This window comes from Canis aureus, chromosome 26 (genome assembly GCF_053574225.1).
Source record: "Canis aureus isolate CA01 chromosome 26, VMU_Caureus_v.1.0, whole genome shotgun sequence".
Lineage (NCBI taxonomy): Eukaryota > Metazoa > Chordata > Mammalia > Carnivora > Canidae > Canis > Canis aureus.
Genome location: NC_135636.1, coordinates 45,016,682 through 45,038,400, shown reverse-complemented (window position 1 = coordinate 45,038,400; position 21,719 = coordinate 45,016,682). Strand labels below are relative to the sequence as shown.

At 42.9% G+C, this 21,719-nt stretch overlaps 1 long non-coding RNA gene across 3 annotated transcripts in view; it reads right to left on the bottom strand.

The window, feature by feature from the left end:
* Positions 1-21,719, bottom strand: part of LOC144298544 (uncharacterized) — a 44,318-nt gene that overhangs the window by 15,378 nt on the left and 7,221 nt on the right. For all 3 annotated transcript variants that reach the window (XR_013365476.1, XR_013365478.1, XR_013365477.1), the window contains exons 2-3: positions 4,958-5,065; positions 867-935 (exon numbers count right to left, since the gene is read on the bottom strand). This is a non-coding gene — a long non-coding RNA (uncharacterized LOC144298544). The remainder of the gene's footprint in view (positions 1-866; positions 936-4,957; positions 5,066-21,719) is intronic.

Genomic DNA, 21,719 nt, shown 5'->3' with positions numbered 1-21,719 from the left:
GCTGCAACTCCAGGGCTTTTCTGCAAAGACCCTTTCCAGAAGGGGTTCTGTGGAACTCCAGCTCATCGGTGTCATATCCATGTTCATGGCATTCCTGTTGTTTGTTGTTGATCCAACTGCTTTATTCCTTTTTTTTTTCAAATATTTTATTTATTTATTTGACACAGACAGAGAGCAAGAGAGCACAAGCAGGAGGAGCAGCAGAGGGAAAAGGAGAAGCAGGCTCCCCGCTGAGCAGGGAGCCCAAAGTGGGCCTCGATCCCAGGACCCTGAGATCATGACCTGAGCCGAAGGCAGACACTTAACCAACTAAGCCACCCTGGCGCCCCTCAACTGCTTTATTCTAGAAATGAGGACACTTAAGGCCCAGAGAAGCTCAGGAACTTGTCCAAGTTTACACAGCTAGTTGGGGAGCAAGTAGATGGCTTATTTCTAACAGGCACAAACTCATAGCAAACCAAATAACAGGTTCATGAGTTGGCAAAGGACATTCATTTTGTCCCCTTTGACCTCAGACAAAGTGAGTGGCTGAGTGTAGAGCCCGAGGTGGGAGCCCATTCCCGGTTCCAGCCTGCTCCCTGGGGCTTTCTGCTCTGCTCCATGTGAAGGAGGCAGGGTTGCCTCCTGGTCTGGACATAATCAAGTGATGATCTTTGGAGAAACCCCAAGAACAGGAAAGAGAAAGAGAGAGAAGGAAAAGCTCTCCAGACGAACACGTAGGGAAGGAAGCGGCAGTCAGCCGAGTCGGTGGACACCACGAGACAATGTTTTTGCATAAAACAATCTGAAGCAAGCAGAGGAGGTGAGTTTGTTTTGGAACGAGATTGTCGCGTGTCATGCACCGTCCTCACAGAAGCCTGACTCACCTTTGTTAGCAGGTGTGAGTCAGAGCTGCGCCGGACCGTGGGCATCAGGGCCGTGTGTCAGACCAAGTCCTGGGAAGGGCAAGGTGAAGAGTCAGCGATTCTCCCCCTGGATGGTTCAAAATGTCCAACAACTCCAAAGCCGGGCTCCTGCCTCTGGCTGCAGATGCACCTACGCTGGGGTTTGCCCAGACAACCTTGGGACAGGGCTGCCTCCTTTTCCTACCTGCCTCCCATGCTTCTCAAACTAGGTTGGGGCCCCTGCTGGGGTCCAGGTGGCGTGGGTGGTAGACAGGCAGAGGCAAGGCAGCCAGCGGTCAACTTAGTCATTCAACACGTTTTTATTTTTATTTTTTTTATTTTTTTATTTTTTTAAATATTTTATTTATTTATTCATGAAGGACACACAGAGAGAGAGAGGCAGAGACACAGGCAGAGGGAGAAGCAGGCTCCATGCAGGGAGCTCGATGTGGGACTCGATTCCGGGACTCCAGGATCACGTCCTGGGTCAAAGGCAGGCGCCAAACCGCTGAGCCACCCAGGGATTCCCCATATTTTTATTTTTTTAAAGATTTTATCTATTTATTCATGAGAGGCACAGAGAAGCAGAGACACAGGCAGAGGGAGAAGCAGGCCCCAACCACTGAGCCACCCCTAATATGTTTTTATGTATTGAGCACCTACTGTTCTAAGACACTATTCTAAGAGCTGAAATACAGCCATGGCCAATCCCTGCAGTCCCAGAATTTACCTAGTAGTCCCTGGAGACAGTTAATAAACAGATCAATGTCTTAGGGTATCAGATGACAAGAACTCTTATGAGAAATATAAAGGCAAGGGGAGGGCTGGAGCGTGATAGCAGGGATGAGGGGCTCTTTTGGAAGGGGGCACTGGGGAAGACCTCCAGGAGGAAGCAGGAGGTGTGAAGTTATGTTAGAACCTTTACCAACAATATTTGGGGTGAGAATAGAGCCCACTTTCGAAGGGGGAGGTTGCTCAAACAGGTACGCGCACACCCATGTCCACCGCAGCACTGCTCACAACAGCCCAAGGGCGGGAGCACCCAGGTGTCCGTCAACAGATGAATGGATGAACAAAATGGGTGGATCCACACAATGGGATACTATGTGTCCTTAACAAGAAATGAAATTCAGACCTAGGGACGCCTGGGTGGCTCAGTGGTTGAGCATCTGCCTTCGGCTCAGGTGGTGATCCCAGGGTCCTGGGATCGAGTCCCGCATCCGGCTCCCCGCAGGGAGCCTGCTTCTCCCTCTGCCTAAGTCTCTGCCTCTCTCTCTGTGTCTCTCATGAATAAACAAATAAAATATTTTTTTAAAACATTCAGACATAGGCTACAATATGGATGAACCTTGAAGACATTATGTTAAGGGAAATAAGCCAGATACAAAAGGACAAATCGTGTATGATCCCCCTTATCGAGGTACCCGGAATAGTCAAATTCATAGACGCAGAGCAGAATGGTGATGGCCAAGGGCTGGACAGAGGGGCGTCGGGGGCTGGGGAGAGCGAGGACTTGGTGTTTAATAGGGACAGTCTCAGTTGGAGATGATGACAAAGCTTTGGAGATGGTCAATGGTGATGGTTGCACAACAACGGGAATGTATTAGTGTCACTGAAGGATGCACTTAAAATGGCTAAAATGGGGAGCTTTAGGTTATGTATATGTTGCCACAATTTTTTTAATTTAGCTGGGGAAAAAAAGAAGAGGAAAGAAGGCAGAGACCAGAACAACATTTAGTGAGTGAAGCTTACTTTGAACCAGTCAGCTGTGAAGCCTTTTACATACATGATCTCATCTAATCTTTACAACATCCTTAACATTACGTATGATCCCAGTTTACAGATGAACAAACCAATGCTCACAGCCATCAAGGGCCTTTCTTTTTTTTTTTTTTTCTTTCTTTTTTTTTTTTTTTAAGATTTTATTTATTTGTTCATGAGAGACACAGAGAGAGGCAGAGACACAGGCAGAGGGAAAAGCAGGCTCCATGCAGGGAGCCCAAGGCAGGACTTGATCTCAGGACCCCAGGATCAGGCCTTGAGAGGAAGGCAGATGCTCAACTGCTGAGCCACCCAAGCGTCCCATCAAGGGCCTTTCTCAGGGGTGAGTGACAAGGCTGTGATTCACCCCACACACACTGCTTGCTCTGTCCACACTACTAGCATCCCACCTTAACCCACAACAGTGCCCTGTGTTTGCTGAAGCCGTTTGTAAAACCCTCCACCTCTGTGCAAGCTGCAACGGCCTCCATTGCTAAATAAAGCCATGAGGGCAGTGGGCTTAGGGGGGCTCAGTTGGGCAGGATGGATTCATGAAGAAGAGGAGCCCATCCGAATCTTGAAAGCCCACTTGAAAGGTGTCTTTGAGTTGTTTTTTTTTTTTTTTTTTTAAGATTTTATTTATTTATTCGAGAGAGGCAGAGACACAAGCAGGTAGAAGGAGAATCAGGCTCCATGCAGGAAACCCGACGTGGGACTCGATCCCGGGACCCAGGATCACACCCTGGGCCCCGGGATCGAGTCCCGCCACCCAGGATCATGCCCTGGGCCAAAGGCAGGCGCTAAACCGCTGAGCCACCCAGGGATCCCCACCCCCCACCTCCACCCCCCGGCTTTGAGTTTTAAAAGGCATTCGTGTTACTCATTGCACAAACAAATCCAGGTGTTTCTCTGGGCCACTGGTGAGTGGTAAGGAGATCAAGCAGCCAGCTCTTTGATAAAGAGCCTGATCTAATGGAATAAGGAGAGATATCAGTAGCACCAAACTGGGTGGAAAACAGTACAGAAATGTCACACAGAGATTTGCATAAGATGCTAAGGAGACTCAGAGGATCCCAGAGAAAGGATATTTTTTTTCTTTTTGCCCTAAGAAATCAGAAAGCTTTTCCTCCCTAGAAAATTTAGTCACCCTAGAACCTAATCTAAGAGAGTTAACCAGAAACTTAACTTGCAGTTTCTGACATACTTTTGCTTTCCACCCACCTTCCTTCCCACTGGTCAGTTTCCTGGGAAACATCCACATTTTGAGAACAAAAATACCAATAACATGTCATTAGAATGACATCAACATGACAAGAACATTTTGTTAAAATAACTCTAAGGCCTAAAGTACATGTGAAAATTATTTTTAAATGGCATTAGCTCCACAAAAGGGAGGCACTAATGAGATGCTTAACCAAAAAAAAAAAAAAAAAAAAAAAATTAGATTTCTCAGAATGCTTATCCTCTGGATCAGAACAGTGGCTGAGGTTTAATAGTAACTTTGGAACAATCTAAGTAAATTCTGTTACTCGGAAGGGGTTAGCAGAGCCTCTGGGATTTTGTATGGAAGCATAATATGGAGAATATGGATGTAGCAAACCTCATTTTTAACTTTCTCCAGGAAAGAAGAAGGGGATGTTGCCTTCAGGAGATTTGAGGTCCCTATGTCTTTTTTTTTTTTTTTTTTTTAGGGCTTTATGTCTTGAGTCAAAGGAGACTTGGAGAGCCTGGTGTTGTGGCTCTCAGAGCCCCCCTGATGCCCACATGTCCTCCGGCCTCTGCCTTCCAGGGACATCAGGTGGAAGTCTGACCTCAGGAATGGTGGGTGCATTTCCACCATGGAAACCAAATGAGGCTCCCTCCTCCCCACCACCAGAGCTCTTCTCCCAGCGGCTGTTCTGAGAGCTCTGCAGTTGTATTAGAAAGTTTCCGCCATCCCTGAGACTCTGAAATAGAATGTTTCTGCTCACAGGAACTGCACCTCTGTGGTTAGAAATGATGTTACTGTAATTTATGATACAAGGTGGAGCCCTTCTCCCTTGTTTAAAAATACACTGATAGGGTGTTCTCAGCCCCACACGAGTGTTACCATAGCTTGCTTAGGAAGGGGAATTTGTAAAAGAGGCAATTTCTAGTTCTGGCAAGAAACCCTATCTGGGCTCCCGGTAAGGGATTAAATATCACGCAAGCACATTCTTGCAGCAGACTGATTCAACTAGTAGGAAAGTCTGGCCATGACTGAAAGGTTTAGAGAAAAATAACAAATTGCTTCTCAGAACTCGTAGAAGGGAGCTTTCAATCTAAGCACTTACACGCAGCAGAAGGCACCAAGTGTAGAGGCCGGGTGGATCTTCTTCTTCTTTAGAGTTGTGTTTACCACATGCTCTGGTTCCATGGATTGAGAGCATATTTCACCCTATCTGCAAATAGAATATTTAAGATTCTTGAAATATTTTGACTCTCCTAAAGAATTTTATCCTCCATTGATTATACCTTGGTGACTGAGTTTCAATCTTAGCAAGGTCACATAGGCAGTGAAATCAAATGTTGCCTATTTAAGATAATTAGCACCTTGCCTACTTAAAAAGTGAGGTCTCACCAGGACAATTGACTTACTAATTGTGATCTGGCCAGGAAGTTGGAAAATTCAAGGAAACACACCTTTGGGAAAAAGAAACAGTATTCCTACAGTTTGCCTCGCATTTGTGTGCAGTTACTGATGTGTATCCTCCAACAGTAAAACTAAGGTATGCTCAGAAAAAAGAGACTTATTTTGGCTTGAGGACCAAGCATGGTTTTCAAATACAGTTTCAAGTTCTAGAGAAGTTTTATTTTATCAGGACTTCCGAAGAAAAGGCTGGCTTGCCTTGAAGAAAACCCCACACTGTATTTTTCTAAGTCTCTCTTTCTGAATGTGAACTAGCAGAATTACAGATGGAATGCTTGATAGGAAGGGGAAAAACACAATCAGTGCAAAACACCTCTTCTGAGCTGGGCTCTGAGGCTTAGGTGTGCTGTTGGTTTTTTTTTTGTTTTTTTTTTTTCTTTGTCTAACATCTCCTTTTTGGAAACATTCTGTTCAAAAATTTAATCGGGGGGTTCCTCAAAAAGTTAAACACAGAATTACAATATGATCAGCAATTCTATTCCTAGCTGGAACCCAAAAGGATTGAAAACAAGCACTCAAACAGAAACTTGGACACCTTTGGTGTTATAGCACTATTCACAGTATAGGAAAGTAAAGGGGCGCCTGGGTGGCTCAGTCCAGTAAGCGTCCAACTGTTAATCTCAGCTCAGGCCTTGATCTCAGGGTCATGAGTTCAAGCCCTGTGTTGGACTCTGTGCTGGGAATGGAGCTTACTTAGAAGAAGAAGGAGAAAAGAAGAAGAAGAAGAAGAAGAAGAAGAAGAAGAAGAAGAAGAAGAAGAAGAAGAAGAAGAAGAAGAAGAAAGAAGAAGAAGAAGAAGAAGAGGAGGAGGAGGAGGAAGAGGAGGTAAAAACAACCTTAGTGTCCATCTACCGAGGAGTGTACAAACCAAATGTGGTGCATGCATACAATGGAACACTAGTCAGCCTTAAAAAGGAATGAGCTTCTCACATGGATGAACAGTAAGCTTAGTAAAAGACACCAGACACGAAAAGGACAAATTTGGTATGATTCCACTTACAGGAAATATCTAGAATAGTTAAATTCATAGAAACAGAAAGTAGCTGTGGGAATGGGGAATTATTGCTTAACGGGGACAGTTTCCGTTTAGGGTAATGAAAAATTCTGGAAATAGGGGTGATGGTTGCCCAACATCGTTAATGTAACTAATGTAACTGAATTGTATGCAAAGATGGTTAAAATGGCTAGCTTTATGCTATGTATATTTAACCATCATAAAAAACATTTTTAAAGACTATCAAAAATAAATAAGAAATAAAAGAGTATAAAAAATTGAGTCTACTATAATTCTATGTAAAAAAACAAGTGCTACCCCTAAGATTGACTTATTTTATGTTGCTTTCACTCACCTTTGGTTCTGTGAATGTCAAATTTCAACTAAAATCTTCCTATTTACTGTCTATCCACAGACATAATCTTCAGTCAAGAAAGCAAGCCCAAGAGGGCGCCTAGGGGGCTCAGTCAGAAGAGCGTGGGACTCTTGATGTCGGGGTAGTGGGTGTAGAGATTACTTACTAAATAAAAGATAAAATGGTGCCTGGGTGGCTCAGTTGGCTAAGCGTCTGCCTTAGCGCAGGTCATGATCTCAGGGTCCTGGGACTGAGTCCCACATCGGGTTCCCTGTTCAGTGGGGAGTTTGCTTCTCCCTCTCCCTCTGCCCCTACTCTCTCTTCTTCTCTCTTTCTATCTCAAATAGATAAATAAAATCTTTTAAAAATAAAGAAAAGGAAAGAAAGCCAAAGGAATTTGACTCCTACAGCTTGGATTGAATCTGCTTGGCAAGCCATGGCACCAATGATCTCCCAGGAAAGCAGGTCCCTCCAGGTGTGCCCAGGAGACATGTGGATGAGGTAGCAGGTGTAGAGCAGTGTAGGCAGGTAGGGGTAATGGTTGAAAGCCTGGGCTCTGGGCCAGATTGCCTGACTTTGTGACTTAAAGAGTCTTAACCTCTCTAGGCCTCACTTTTCTTATCTATAAAAGGAAGATAAGCAATAGCCACCAGCTCACAGAGCTGTTTTGAGTCAGTAAATGAACACTGCCTGGCACACAATCATGGGTAGCTTTTTGGTAAAATATCCTCTTCATAACTTCACTTTTAGGTTAGAATGATTTTGTGGTGACTCACATAATACAATGGTACTAATATAACGGGATATTTATAATATTATATATTATATACAATAATAAGTCAACAATCACTCAGCACTGAAAAAGAATAAACTACTGGTACACACAACAACTTGGGTAAATCCCAAGAGCATTATCTTGTGTAAAAAAGGCCAGCCTCAAAAGGTCACAGTCTATACTTCCATCTATATGACATCCTCAAAATGACAAAATTATAAAGACAGAGAAGAGGTCAGTCATTGCCAGGGGTTGGGGTGGTGATTCGTAGCCATAATGAAAGCATGAGATCTTCATGGTGATGGAACAGTGCCCTACATTGACAATGGTGGTGGTCACCCAGTTGACAGAGTAGCACAGAACTCTACGCACACATATGGTGTCATGGTCAATTGCCTGGTTTTGAGTTTGTCCTATGGTTAAGAAAGATGTCACCAAAGGGAAACTGGAGGAAGGGTACATGGAGCTCACTCTGCTATCTTTGCAACTTCCTGTGATACTATAATTACTTCAAAATAAAAAATTTGGGGGATCCCTGGATGGCTCAGAGGTTTAGCGCCTGCCTTTGGCCCAGGGCGCGATCCTGGAGTCCCGGGATCGAGTCCCACGTCAGGCTCCCGGCATGGAGCCTGCTTCTCCCTCCTCCTGTGTCTCTGCCTCTCTCTCTCTCTCCCTCTATGTCTATCATAAGTAAATAAATCTTTAAAAAAAAAAAACAAAAAAAACAAAAACAAAATAAAAAATTTTTAAAAATCAATAATATGCATGCAGTAATAACAATTCAGTAGATACTGAGTCCCTTCAAAGGCGGAGAGACTACTTAAAGTGCTTTTTTCTTTTTTTCTTAAGATTTTATTTATTTATTTGAGAGAGAGAGAGCATGCGCTTGAAAGAGAGCACATGAGCAGGGGTAGGGGCAGAGGGAGAAGCAGACTCCCCTCAAGGTGGGGCTCGATCCCAGGATCTTAGGGTCATGACCTGAGCCAAAGGCAGATCTTAACAGACTGAGCCACCGAGGCACCCCAGAGTGACTTTTTTTTTTTAAGATTTTCATCTTAAGTAATCTCTACACTCAATGTAGGACTCAAACTCACGACCCCGAGATCAAGAGTCCCATGCTCTACTGACTGAGCCAGCCAGGGCTCCAAGGGTTGATTTTAAATATAAAAATGATTTACATTTTCAGCGTTTGGCTTTGAGATTTCTAAGAGTCAAGCCATAAAGAGGAGGAATCTGGAAAGAAACAACAAATTCAGGGATTGGGGGTGAGGGAGGAGGAAGAAAGACTTTTTTCTCAGATGCTAAATTCTGAAAGATTCTTCATAGAAGATTTTTTTAAATTGGGGTCATAATGGGAACATATTCTGAAAAGTAGTTTCTACATGAACAGAAATGCTTCCTCTGCTCATTTCTTTTGCTAATTCCCAATCACAGTTGTAAAAGAGGGAACTGAAATTTATCGTGCAGTTACCAGGGGGCTGCACATAGTATATCCTTTAATTATCCCCATTTTATACATAAGAAAACTGAGGCATGGGGCGCTCATTTTATTGCACAGGGACAAATGGGAAACCAAGTACCTGCTCAAATCTGAAGCCCAGTTTCTCACTATGCACTTCTTTTCACCCACCTCCCTGCCCACAGTGGCTGCTATCATAATCTTCATCATGGGCCTGGAATTCTATAATTTACGAAGCTTGGTCTTCCAAATTTAAGTGTGCATAAAACCTCCTGGGGAACTGCACAGTCTCGGGCCACATCCCAGTAAGTCCTCCATTATTCAATCTGACGGGGAGCAGAAGGTACTTTGGGTATACAGATGTTCATTCTTAGTCTGTCCTTGAAGACCCCTGACCCAGACTCTTGGGACTCTACCATCAGAATATTCTGGAATTCCCAAGCATCGGGGGCAATCTGCAAAGGTGACCAACCATTCCAGTTTGCTCAGGACTGAGGGGTTTTCCGGGACGTGGAAATTTTAGTGCTAAAACTGGGAAAGTCCTGGACCAGTTGGAACCAGTTGGTCACCCTATGAGTTCAGGATGTGGTGACAGTCCAGGGTCCCTCCTTTATATGCAGAAACGTCAGTGGTCCTTGAGGTTGTCAAACAGAGTGAGGCTGGCCAAACAGAGTGAATTTCCTACTCTAGGACCCCCACCTTAGCTCTCATTTCACATGTAATAGTGTTGGCGGAAGGGACGGCCATCTAGGGCCATGTAGTGTGGATTTTCTGTCAGACTCTAACAAAGAAGAATGGCCAGCATCTGAGAGCCCTTATAGGGCAAACCCTCTGTAGTTAAGAAATCAAGCTTTGGTGACAAGACATGAGAGACACTTAACTCTGGGAAATGAACAGGGGGTAGTGGAAGGGGAGGTAGGCAGGGGGGTTGGGGTGATTGGGTGATGGGCACTGAGGGGGGCACTTGGCGGGATGAGCACTGGGTGTTATGCTATATGTTGGTAAATTGAACTCCAATCAAAAAAAAAAAAAGAAGATACACGCAAGTTTGGTATTTTTATAAAGAAAAAAAAGAAAGAAATCAAGCTTTGAGGATGCCTTGCTGGCTCAGTCAGTGGAACATAAGACTCTTGATTTTGGGATTGTGGGTTCAAGCTCCATGTTGGGTGTAGAGGTTACTTGAAAATAAATAAAAATCAAAATAAAGAAAGAGAAAGAAGGAAAGAAAAGAAAAGAAGAAAAAAGGAAAAGAAAAGAAAAAAGAAAAAAGAAAAGAATAGAAAAGAAAAGAAAAGAAAAGAAAAGAAAAGAAAAGAAAAGAAAAGAAAAGAAAAGAAAAGAAAAGAAAAAAGAAAAAGAAATCAGGCTCTGGAATATAAAGAGATCCATGGGCAGCTAGGGTGGCTCAGGGGTTTAGCACCTGCCTTTAGCCCGGGGCATGATCCTGGAGACCCAGGAATAAATAAATAAAAAGACCCCAATAAATAAAATATTTTAAAAAATAAATAAATAGGGCAGCCCCGGTGGTGCAGCGGTTTAGCGCCGCCTGCAGCCTGGGGTGTGATCCTGGAGACCCGGGATCGAGTCCCACATCAGGCTTCCTGCATGGAGCCTGTTTCTCCCTCTGCCTGTGTCTCTGCCTCTCTCTTTGCTCTCTATGAATGAATGAATAAATAAATAAATCTTTAAAAAATAATTAATAAATAAATAAATAAATAAATAAATAAATAAATAAATAGATCCATGTCCAAGTCTCAGTCCTTCTGCGCATTGCTAACTGTCAGGTTTGGACAAATTATTTAAACTTTTTTGAGCTTCAGCTTCTCATCTGTGAAATGATCAAATCCCACCCCCTCCACTGGCCCACTCCACTACTTTTGGTTTCTATTTTATCAATTTCTACATTTGATTTTATCCATTCCTATCTTTTATTCTTTTTAAAATTACTTTATTATTCTAAGTTTCTTGAGTTAAAACGTTTATTACTGATCTTTTAAGTGTTATTTTTCTAGTAAATGCATCTTAGAGCTATACATTTCCCTCTGCATGCTGCTTTGTCCTCATCCCACAGGTTTGCATGCAGAGCGTTTGGTTCCCATTGTTTAGTTCTAATTGGACTGTAATTTCCATTTTGACTTTTTCTTTAAGAGGAGAATTCATGGGGCAGCTCTGGTGGCTCAGCGGTTTAGCACCGCCTTCAGCCCAGGGTGTGGTCCTGGAGACCTGGGATCAAGTCCCACATCGGGCTCCCTGCATGGGGCCTGCTTCTCCCTCTGCCTGTGTCTCTGCCTTTCTCTCTGTGTCTCTCATGAATAAATAAATAAAATCTTTAAAAAAAAAAAAAAAGAGGAGAATTCATCTGAAACACGGGTAGTAATTGTACCTGCCTCACAGAAGTGTTGCGAGGCTCAATCGAGATGGTAAAAGTAAAATTTTTAGTACACAGCCCAGCAGATAATAAGCGCTCCAAACATTTCAGTACAACCAGCTGCCCCTGATGAGATGCACCATTGTATCGGGAGCTTTTTTGTTTTGTTTTAAGATTTATTTATTTATTCATGAGAGACAGAGAGAGAGGCAGAGACACAGAGGGGGAAGCAGGCTCCTTGCAGGGAGCCGGATGCGGAACTGGATCCTGGATCCCGGGATCACACTCTCAGCTGAAGATAGACACTCAACTGCTGAGCCACCCAGGCGTCCCTGTATAGTGCGTTTGCATCTTCCCAGTCTTCCTCCCCCGGGGTGCCTTCCCTCCCATTTCCTGTAAACATCTCTGTCAGAGTCACTCTTCTGATTTGGAGGCCTAATCAAATAATTTTCCTGCTGAAAAACCTAAGGTAATTCCCAAGGCCCAAGCATGTGCGTGCATGATCTTCAAAAATCTTCCCACCCCGGAAACAAGCTGCCTGCGAATGGAGACCTTCCTATCACATTCGCCCCTATGTTGTTGGGGTCAGGAAGGGTCCCAGGACACGGGGGTGCGTGCTATATTCTAGCTGGGATGAATCAATGAAAGAATGAACAATCTACCCTTGAGGATACTCATCCCAGTCCTGAGAGCTCTTCCTGCAGATCTTGAGTTCCCCTCCCCCTTTTGCTCCCACATACTTTGCATTTCTTTTTAAAACTTGTTTTCAGGGGCACTGAGCTGGCTCCAGTGGTTGGTTAAGCATGGGGCTCTTGGTGTCAGCTCAGGTCTTGATCTCAGGGTGGTGAGTTCGAGCCCCATGCTGGGCTCCATGCTGGGCATGGAGCCTACTTAAAAATAAATTAATTGGGCACCTGGGTGGCTCAGTCTGGTGAAGCATCTGCCTTTGGCTCAGGTCATGATCCCAGAGTCCTGGGATTGAGCCCTACGTGGGGCTCCCTATTCAGCAGAGAGTCTGCTTCTCCCTCTTCCTCTGCCCTTCCCTTCTGCTCTGGCACTTTCTCTCTCTCTCTCAAATAAATAAATAAAATATTTAAAAAAAAGAATCTTTGGGATGCCTGGGTGGCTCAGTGGTTGAGTGTCTGCCTTTGGCCCAGGGCGTGATCCCAGGGTCCTGGGATCGAGTCCCACATCAGGCTCCTTGCAGGGAGCCTGCTTCTCCCTCTGCCTGTGTCTCTGCCTCTATCTGTGTCTCTCATTAATAAATAAAATCTTTAATAGAAAATAAATAATAAATAAATAATAAATTTTCATTTTTAATTAATTAATTAATTAAAAATTATTGTGTTTAATAAAAGGCAGAAACCCATTCTAGCTAGCCTACGTTAAAAGGGACATTTATCACAGAAAACAGGGGATCGATCCCCAACAAAGAACCAGAGTGCGGCCTAATGTGGCATCCAGGGAGACCTCACCTCTCCACTCTGCCTCTCCCCACATCTTCCTTCTTCTCTTTCTAGACTGGCTACAGTCTGCAGAAAATATAGGTGCCAAGGCTCCCCATCTGACATCTTGCAGGGCCACTATGGAGACCACATCCCTTGGGAGACTAACTCCAAATTCTCAGGGGAGAGTTGGATTTGCCCTGCCTGAATCACGTCTTGCTGCTATTTCGCAGACACTAGCTGGAAGGGCATGACCTTGCGGTCCAAGCTCGTGGCTGGGACCCACTCCCTGGAAGGAGGCGAGAGAAAGCAGGTCAAGAGTCACTATCAGCTGGTGGCATTCCAAAATGTATTACTAGCCTTTGGCTTTCCAAACTTCTGTCATTCTTATGCCACCTTCATAACAGGGGGGTTAGTACCGACTGCCTGAGTACATCTCACAGCCCTGCCACTTCCCAGCTGTGTGACCCTCAGCAAGTGGCTTAGCCTCTCTGTGCGCAGTTTCCTCAAAACTGTGACTGTCGGGGATCCCTGGGTGGCGCAGCGGTTTGGCGCCTGCCTTTGGCCCAGGGCGCGATCCTAGAGACCCGGGATCGAATCCCACATCGGGCTCCCGGTGCATGGAGCCTGCTCCTCCCTCTGCCTGTGTCTCTGCCTCTCTCTCTCTCTCTCTGTGACTATCATGAATAAATAAATAAAATCTTTAAAAAAAAAAAAAACTGTGACTGTCACACAATAAAGAAGTTTAAAAAAAAAAAAAACACTTAGCTATTACTCTTCTAAGAGCCTTTACTGTTTTTAAATTCCCTCATGGATCACCTGAAATTATTACCATCACTTTTTAAAAATATTTTATTTATTTGAGAGAGAGAGAGAGAGAGCACAAGCAGGGGGAGCAGCAGAAGCAGAAGGAGAAGCAGGCAACCTGCTGAGCAGGGAGCCTGACATGGGGCTCGATCCCAGGACCCTGAGATCATGACCTGAGGTGAAAGTAGATGCTTAACTGCTGAGCCACCCAGGGGCCCCAACCATTGCTTATTTTTAAAACTACTTCTCCATTTAAAATAATTTTTTAAAAGGAAATCCTGCATTACTGCTATCAATGAAAATTAATATCATATTCCATAAATATATCTATATGGTTAAGCATATATACATACATATGGTTACCTATATATGAATGTATATACACATACACATGTAGAGATAGGCTAAATTCTAGGCATATAGCATTGCCTGCTGAAGGCTTTGATGGGCCAGTGACCTGCACTCATTTCCAAAGGGAGATTTGCAAGTGTTAGAGAGGTGTTAAAGACATATTAGCGTCACACTGAGACTTTCTTCTTTGAGTAATCATAAGGAGGGACCAGACAATGAAAAGGGTATTATGTTCTCACTTTGGGACTCTGTGTGATTAATGCCTTGTCCCTTACTACTAAAGTCCTCTCCCAGACCACAAACAGGGAAACACTTTGTTATATCATCAAATCTCCATTCCCATCACCACAATCGGGTTTTTGTCTAGCGGGGATCCCCACTTCCTTGACCAGCCCTCCCCTCCTCGCCAGCATGCCGCATCAGCCTGGTGTCTGGCTCTTGGAAGCCCTGTGTCGCTGGCGGAGCTGACCGTCCCTCCAGAGCTCAGGCACCATCAGAGAGCAGCACAGTCACTTTGGAAAACAGTCTGGCAGTTCCCCCAAAGGATATGCATAGAGTTACCATATGACCCAGCAATTTCATTCTGGGGTATATACCCTAGATAATTGAAAGCATAAATTCAGAATAGCCAAAAAGCTGGAAATAAGCCTCACATCCATCAGCAGATAAATGAGTGGACAAATAAAATAGAATATTTGGCAACAGAAAAGGATCAAGAATGGATACACACTACAAAATGGGTGGACCTGGAAAACATTATGCTAAGTAAGAGAAGCCAGTCACAGGGGTCACATGTTGTACAATTTTATCTATATAAAATGTGCAGAATTGGCCAATCCATAGAGACAGAAGGTAGATTAGTGATTCTATAGGATTAGATGGAGGTGGGATCTAGGAGAAATGGGAAGTGAGTGCTAATGGGTAAGAGGTTGCTTTCTGGGATGATGAAAATGCTCTGGAACTAGACAGCAATGATGGTTGCACAATTCTGTGAATACAGTAAAAGCCATTAAACTGTATATGTATTTTAAGTAGATGAGTTGTATGGTATGCGGATTATATCTCAATAAAACTATTTTTGAAATAGCTAACTTACACCTTGGGAGGAGTTGGATGACCAATACTGTACTTCACTAGAGTGTGTAACTAATTGCCTCCCTGCCAGGCCCATTGACTCATGGGCTAGGTTGGCGGTCACCATGGGGTTCTGCTTGAATGGTGGGGATTGTGCCTATAGCTATGAATTTGAGTATATTAAAAGCTTTACCTAGAAGAATGGTCACCGTGATGCACCCAAAACTAGCCTTTAAGCATTCAGAGTGGCTTAGGCTAATCCATTCAATGAATCTATTCAAAAAAAAATTTTTGACACCTACTAAGTGCCTAGTGTCATAAGAATCTGGAGCTATAGGGACACCTGGGTGACTCAGTGGTTGAGCATCTGCCTTTGGCTCAGGGCATGATCCCGGGGTCCTGGGATGGCGTCCCACATTGGGGCTCCCTGTGGGGAGCCTGCTTCCCCTCTGCCTATGTCTCTGCCCCTCTCTCTCTGTGTCTCTCATGAATAAATAAATAAAATCTTAAAAAAAAAAAAAGAATCTGGAGATACATCAATGAACGGCACTGAAAAGGATACTGCCCTCATGGAGGTGGCACCTAACTGAGAGAGACAGCCAAAAACCGTTAATACATAAATAATATAATTAATAATTAAGATTACATTATACATAAGATAATTTCAGAAACTCATAAAAGTGCTCCTATGGTAAGTCAGCATAACGGAAGACAGGGCCAGAGGAGGACGGGAAAGCCTTCAACTGAGGTACCATTTGTATGTAGACTTGAATGAGGAAAAGAAGCCAGACACAAGAAACTCCGGGGAAAGTATGTTCCTGGCAGAGGGAATAGCAATTGCAAAGGCCCTGTGGCAGAGCCAGGTTTGATGTGGTACAGGTTTAGAAATAAAGCTGGTGGGCAGTCCCGGTGGCTCAGCGGTTTAGGGCTGCCTTCAGCCCAGGGTGTGATCCTGGAGACCCAGGATCGAGTCCCACATCGGGCTCCCTGCATGGAGCCTGCTTCTCCCTCTGCCTGTGTCTCTGCCTCTCTGTCTCTGTATCTGTATCTGTCTCTGTCTCTCATGAATAAATAAACAAAATCTTAAAAAAAAAAAAAAAGAAAGCTGGTGTGGTTTGATCATGAGCAAGGGATGAGCAAGGCAAGAGATGGAAAGAGAGAGGCAGTCAGAGGTCCTGTTCACCTAGGTTCCAAGGCTGTTGTAAGGATTTCCTTTCAAGTCAGATGGGAAGCAACTGTAGAAGCTTTGAAGACAGAGTGACCAGATGTGATTTACTTTCTGAAAAGCACACCCAGACCACCCTGTTGAGAACGGATCGTGGGAGGAAGAGTGAAGCAGAGAGATCATTTGGGAGACGGTTGCCCTTGCCGTCCTGCTCTGTAATCTTTCCCACCCCAAACATGGGATGACAGGCCTTTATTTGTTGTTAAAGTCGCCCAACTATTTACGAGCCTAATCAGTTTGAACAACAATGTAGAGGGGAGAGTTGAAATGCAGACCTCTTTGCCTAAATGTATCTGTGCAAAAATGTTAAGTTTTTAATCTTGACCAAATCGAAGGTTTTTGTGGATGGATGACATTATTCTCCAGGCCTCAGTGTCTGACAGCGTGACACCTGATACCATGGTGCAGTGTATGACACTAACCCACTCGCAGATGTCAAATAGGTTGAATGATTACTAAAGATTCACTAAAGATTTGAAGACTATAAATAATATAAATAATATATGTAATATATATTACATATACTACATATATAATTACAATATAATTATATTCTATTGTATATGTATATATGTAATTATATGTATTATTATATTTACAATAATATATTATTGTACATATATATTACATGTATATATGTAATAATATATATTACAATATTACATATATAATTACAATATAATTATACCCTACATGGATAAATACATCAAAATATAAATTAAAATAATTTGTTGATAAATAAATAATTGCTTTATAATTACTTTATTATTTATCAATAAATTATTTATTTACTTCTTATTTTAAATACATTTTAAATAATAAGCCAAATTATAAGTTAATATAATTTATTTAAAATATTACTTACATCTGCCATTTATTTATATATAATATTATAGTAATGACATGTTATATAAAATATTGATATATTATATACTAAATACATGTATGTGCATATGTATGTTTATATGTATGTATTCTTTGATCTTCTATACATGGAACCGTATCTAGTTTGCAATGGCCACAAATGAGTCCCCCCCAAATCAAAATCATTCCATCCAAATATATTGGGACTAATGGTTCTATACTTTAGAATCAGCACAACCCTGTCCAAATAGGAACATGGTTTCCTACCATCTAGTGCATCCAGGTCAGTTTCTATGGCTGCAGTAAATCCCAAAGCGTGTCTAATGGATCCATTAAAATAGAATTTTTTTCCTTTGGCTTAAATAATCATACTTTGTTGAAACTGAAAAACTTTATGATTCTCTTTTCGTGCTGCTTCCTCTAACCATTCACAGACCTGCTCCCTTCTGTATAAAATGGACAGATTTGAGGGTATTTCATGTAATACATATTCATCATCACACTCTGCATATTTAAGACAGAGACAACAGAAACAGGTGGGGCTGATGGCCTTCTAGAGTCTTTCTTCTCCCAGGAGACCTTTGCCCCACAGCCAATCAGCTATGAAAGCCTATTGATTTTTTTTTTCTACAATGCCCTGGGGATCTTTCTGCTTGTCCTACTGTCAATGCCTTGGCATCTTCATGACCTCTTACCTAAATAATTGAACATTTCCCCTTCTTCCTGCTTCTCCTGAGTTAAAAACATTATGAGTCAGTCTTGACGACTACCTCCTCACCCTCCCTTGTCCAAACCATCAAGTCCTACCAATTTTACTGCCTAGAAATTTCTCAAGACTGTCCACTAGTCTTCTTCTTCTCCCACCTGGGTGGCTCAGTGATTGAGTGTCTACCTTCAGCTCAGGTCATGATCCCAGGATCCTGGGATCAAGTCCCACATTGGGATCCCTGCATGGAGCCTGCTTCTCCCTCTGCCTGTCTCTCTGCCTGTCTCTGTGTGTCTCTCATGAATAAATAAATAAAATCTTAATCTAATCAAATCAAACCAAATTGAACATCTGAGCATGCTGCTTCCCTGCTAGAACCCTTCTCCTTGGGCTGAAAATAAAGACCAAACTCCTTTACTTGACCTATGAGATGCTTTGGGATCTAGCCCCTACCATCAACTCCAAATGCTTCAGGACGGTAGCCTCAGGTATCTATTCAGCTCTCCACATACTTCAGGCTTCCTCCTTTCATGAGGCATATGCATGTACTTGTTCCTGCTGCCAAAACTGCTCTTCCCATCCCAGACTGCCCAGTTGACGCAGTATACTCTTCAAATCCCATTCTCACTATTGTTTACCAAAAGAGGCCTCACTGGCCCCTCAGACACAACATTAGGCTGCTTCATGGTGTAGCCTTGCAAGTCCATGCAGCTCTCCCCCACTGCACCTGGCACAGCTGCAATGTCACACCAGTTGATATCATATTTAGTGGACATCTTTTTTCCCCACTAGGCTGTAATTTCCATGAGGACAGTGACTGTATTAGTCATCCATTACTGAACAACACATTATCCCCAAACACAGCCACTTCAAAAATGGTTATTATTGCAGTTGGTATTGCAGTGAGTTAGGAATCTAGATGTAGTTTAAGTGGATGCATCTTGCTCAAGGCACAAAGTGTTGGCTGGAGATGCAACCTCATATGAAGGTTCAAATGGAGAAGGACACACTTCCAGCCCATTCACATGGTTGTTCACAGTATTCATTCCTCATAGGCTGTTGGAGTAAGGGACACAGTTTTTCTCTGGCTGTTGGCTAGAGACCTTGCTCAGTTCCTGCCAAGTGGGCCTCTCCAAAGGGCAGCTCACAATATGGCAGCTGGATTCCCTAAGAGCAAGCACACACGTGAGAAAGACCAAGAGACAGCAAGCAAGAGGGAAGACAGACTTTGTGTAACTTAACCTCTGGGATGACATCCCCTCACCTTTGTCATATTCTATTTATTAAAACTGAGTCACTGGGTTCTGCCCACACCTCAAGGTGCAAATACCAGGAAGTGGGCGAGGGGATGGTCACTAGAGCCATCTTAGAGGCTGCTTACCAAAGACATCATGTCTATTTTGACTCATCACTATTTTCCCAAATTACTTTACTATGTGGCTGGCATAGTAAATAGTCAATGCAAATATGTAAACAGTTAATAGTAAATCCCTAAGTGATTCTACCTAAAATAAATTGAATCATGCTACATCTGTGTTTAAAAACCTTCATTGGCTGCTTCTCAAATCTTGTTTTATTTAAGATCTTTTGTTTTTGTTTTTTTTAAGATATTTATTTATTTATTTATTTATTTATTTATTTATTCATGAGAGAGAGAGAGAGAAGGAGGCAGAGACACAGACAGAGGAAGAAGCAGGCTCCATGCAGGGAGCCTGACATGGGACTCGATCCAGGGTCTCCAGGATCACACCCTGGGCCAAAGGCAGGGGCTAAACCACGGAGCCACCCAGGGATCCCATTTAAGACCTTTTGTAACCTGTTTATAAACTATGTCTTAATTTCAGAAACTACCTGCCATTAACTAGACATCTACACAAGCTCACCTCCATGACTTTCCTCACATACTTTTTTCTTCCTTATCTCTTCATTCTGAATTTCATCTTCCATTTCCCTCTTGAAAGTTCATTTCTTTTCTCAATGTCAACAAGTATAAAATTTTTTGGAGCCAGAAATCTAGGACTTTCAAAAAATCTTTTATTAAAAAAAAAAAAAAAAAAAACAGATGTGGTATAGAGGAAGACGAGGCAGGACGCAGAGGATTTCTAGGGCTGTGAAAATGCCCTGCACAATATCAGAGTGAAGGATGCATATCAGTACACATCTGTCCAAACCCACGGGATGTACCGCACCACAAGTGAGCCCTAATGTAAAGTATGGACACTATGGACAATGATATGTCCACATAGGTTTGTCATTTGTGGCAAATGTACCAATCTGGTGTGGGATATTGATGGTGGGCAAGACTGCACAGTCCAGAGATAGATGGGACATCTCTGAACCTTCGACTCAATTTTGCTGTGAATCTAAAACTACTTTTAGGGCACCTGGGAGGCTCAATCGGTTAAGCATCTGCCTTTGGCTCAGTTCATGATCCCAGGGTCCTGGGATGGAATCCCATGTCAGCTTCCCTGCTCAGCGGGGAGTCTGTTTCCCCCTCTCCCTGCTCTCTGGCTCACACCGTCTCTCTCACTCGCTCCCTCTCCCTCTCAAAGTCTTTAAAAAAAATAATAAATGAAGTCTTTTTTTTTTAAGATTTTATTTATTTATTCATGAGAGGCACACAGAGAGAGAGGCAGAGACACAGGCAGAGGGAGAAGCATGAGCCCGACATAGGACTCGATCCCAGGACTCCAGAATCACGCCCCAGGCCGAAGGCGGCACTAAACCACTGAGCCACCCGGGCTGCCAAAAATAAAGTCTTTTTAAAAATAAAAATGAAAACTAAAATTGATTTTCTATTTATTAAATTTGTCAATTTAAAAAAAAAAAAAAGAATTTTAATCATCAAGTAGAGCACATGAGCTTCGTAAGTCATTGATCTAGTTTTACATCCAGCACCATCATTTAATAGCTGTGTGACCTTGGATAATGTATTTAACTTCTCTGGGTTTTTCTCATGGATAATCCAAGGATGATAATATCATCTCTTTGCGTGGCTGTGAGGATTAAATAAAATAATCCATTTAAACTTCTTAGCACAGGGGGCACCTGGCTGGGTCAATCCCTACCGCATTCCACTCTTGATCTCAGGATCCTGAGTTGAAGCCTCACATTGGGCATAGAGTTTACTTTAAAAAAAAAATTTTTTTAATAATAAAGTTCTTAGCACAGGACCTCAATAAATGTTAAGAACGAATGAATCATTTTTCAACCTGAGTTTTCATTGGCTCAGCGTTCACAGTGCCAGTCACAGAGTTATTCATGAGAGGAAGTCAGCTCATGCCCAAAATAATGGAGTAATCACATAACATACAAAAATGAGAAGCTAATTGGATTTATTTTAAAAGAGAGAAAGAAGGAGGGAGGGAGGAAAGAAAGAAGAGAAAGAAGGGCAGGCCACAGGGTTTTCCCACAGAAAGGGAAAAAAAAAACTCATAAACCGGTATAATGAGAAAGGTCAAAATGCCATAGGCAATAGCATGGCGTGACAAGTTTAATTTTAATTCTAATATTATAATAATATAGTTTCAAAACACTTCTTTCCTTCCTAATCAGATAGTTATGGGAACAGTTATACCATCTGGCACAGAGAAAGGTGAGAAGTATTTTATTAGAGAAGACTAATTAGGAAATGTAGTATTTTAGCATTTAACGGCACCAGATTTTTTTTTTTTCAGTACAAAAATAGAAAACTTTCAGTTCTCTTTTGAGTTAGCAATCCATTTTGTTTTTCAATAATCACAATTCAGCAGCGCACAGATATCCTGGCCGTGAACTGGCTTGGGTCGAATAGCTTTGAAGGTGAAATCTGAATGTCTGACTTGTGGCCTGATTTGCCAGCTTCCTCACAGAACTTGCCATGAATTAGAGGCCCTCTGAGCGCTGCCCCTGGGATGACAGCGTCCTCACCCACAGGCCACCTGCTTCCAGGTGTGAGAAACCACAGGCCGCCCTCTCCTCCCTGCCCCCACCGGACACATCAC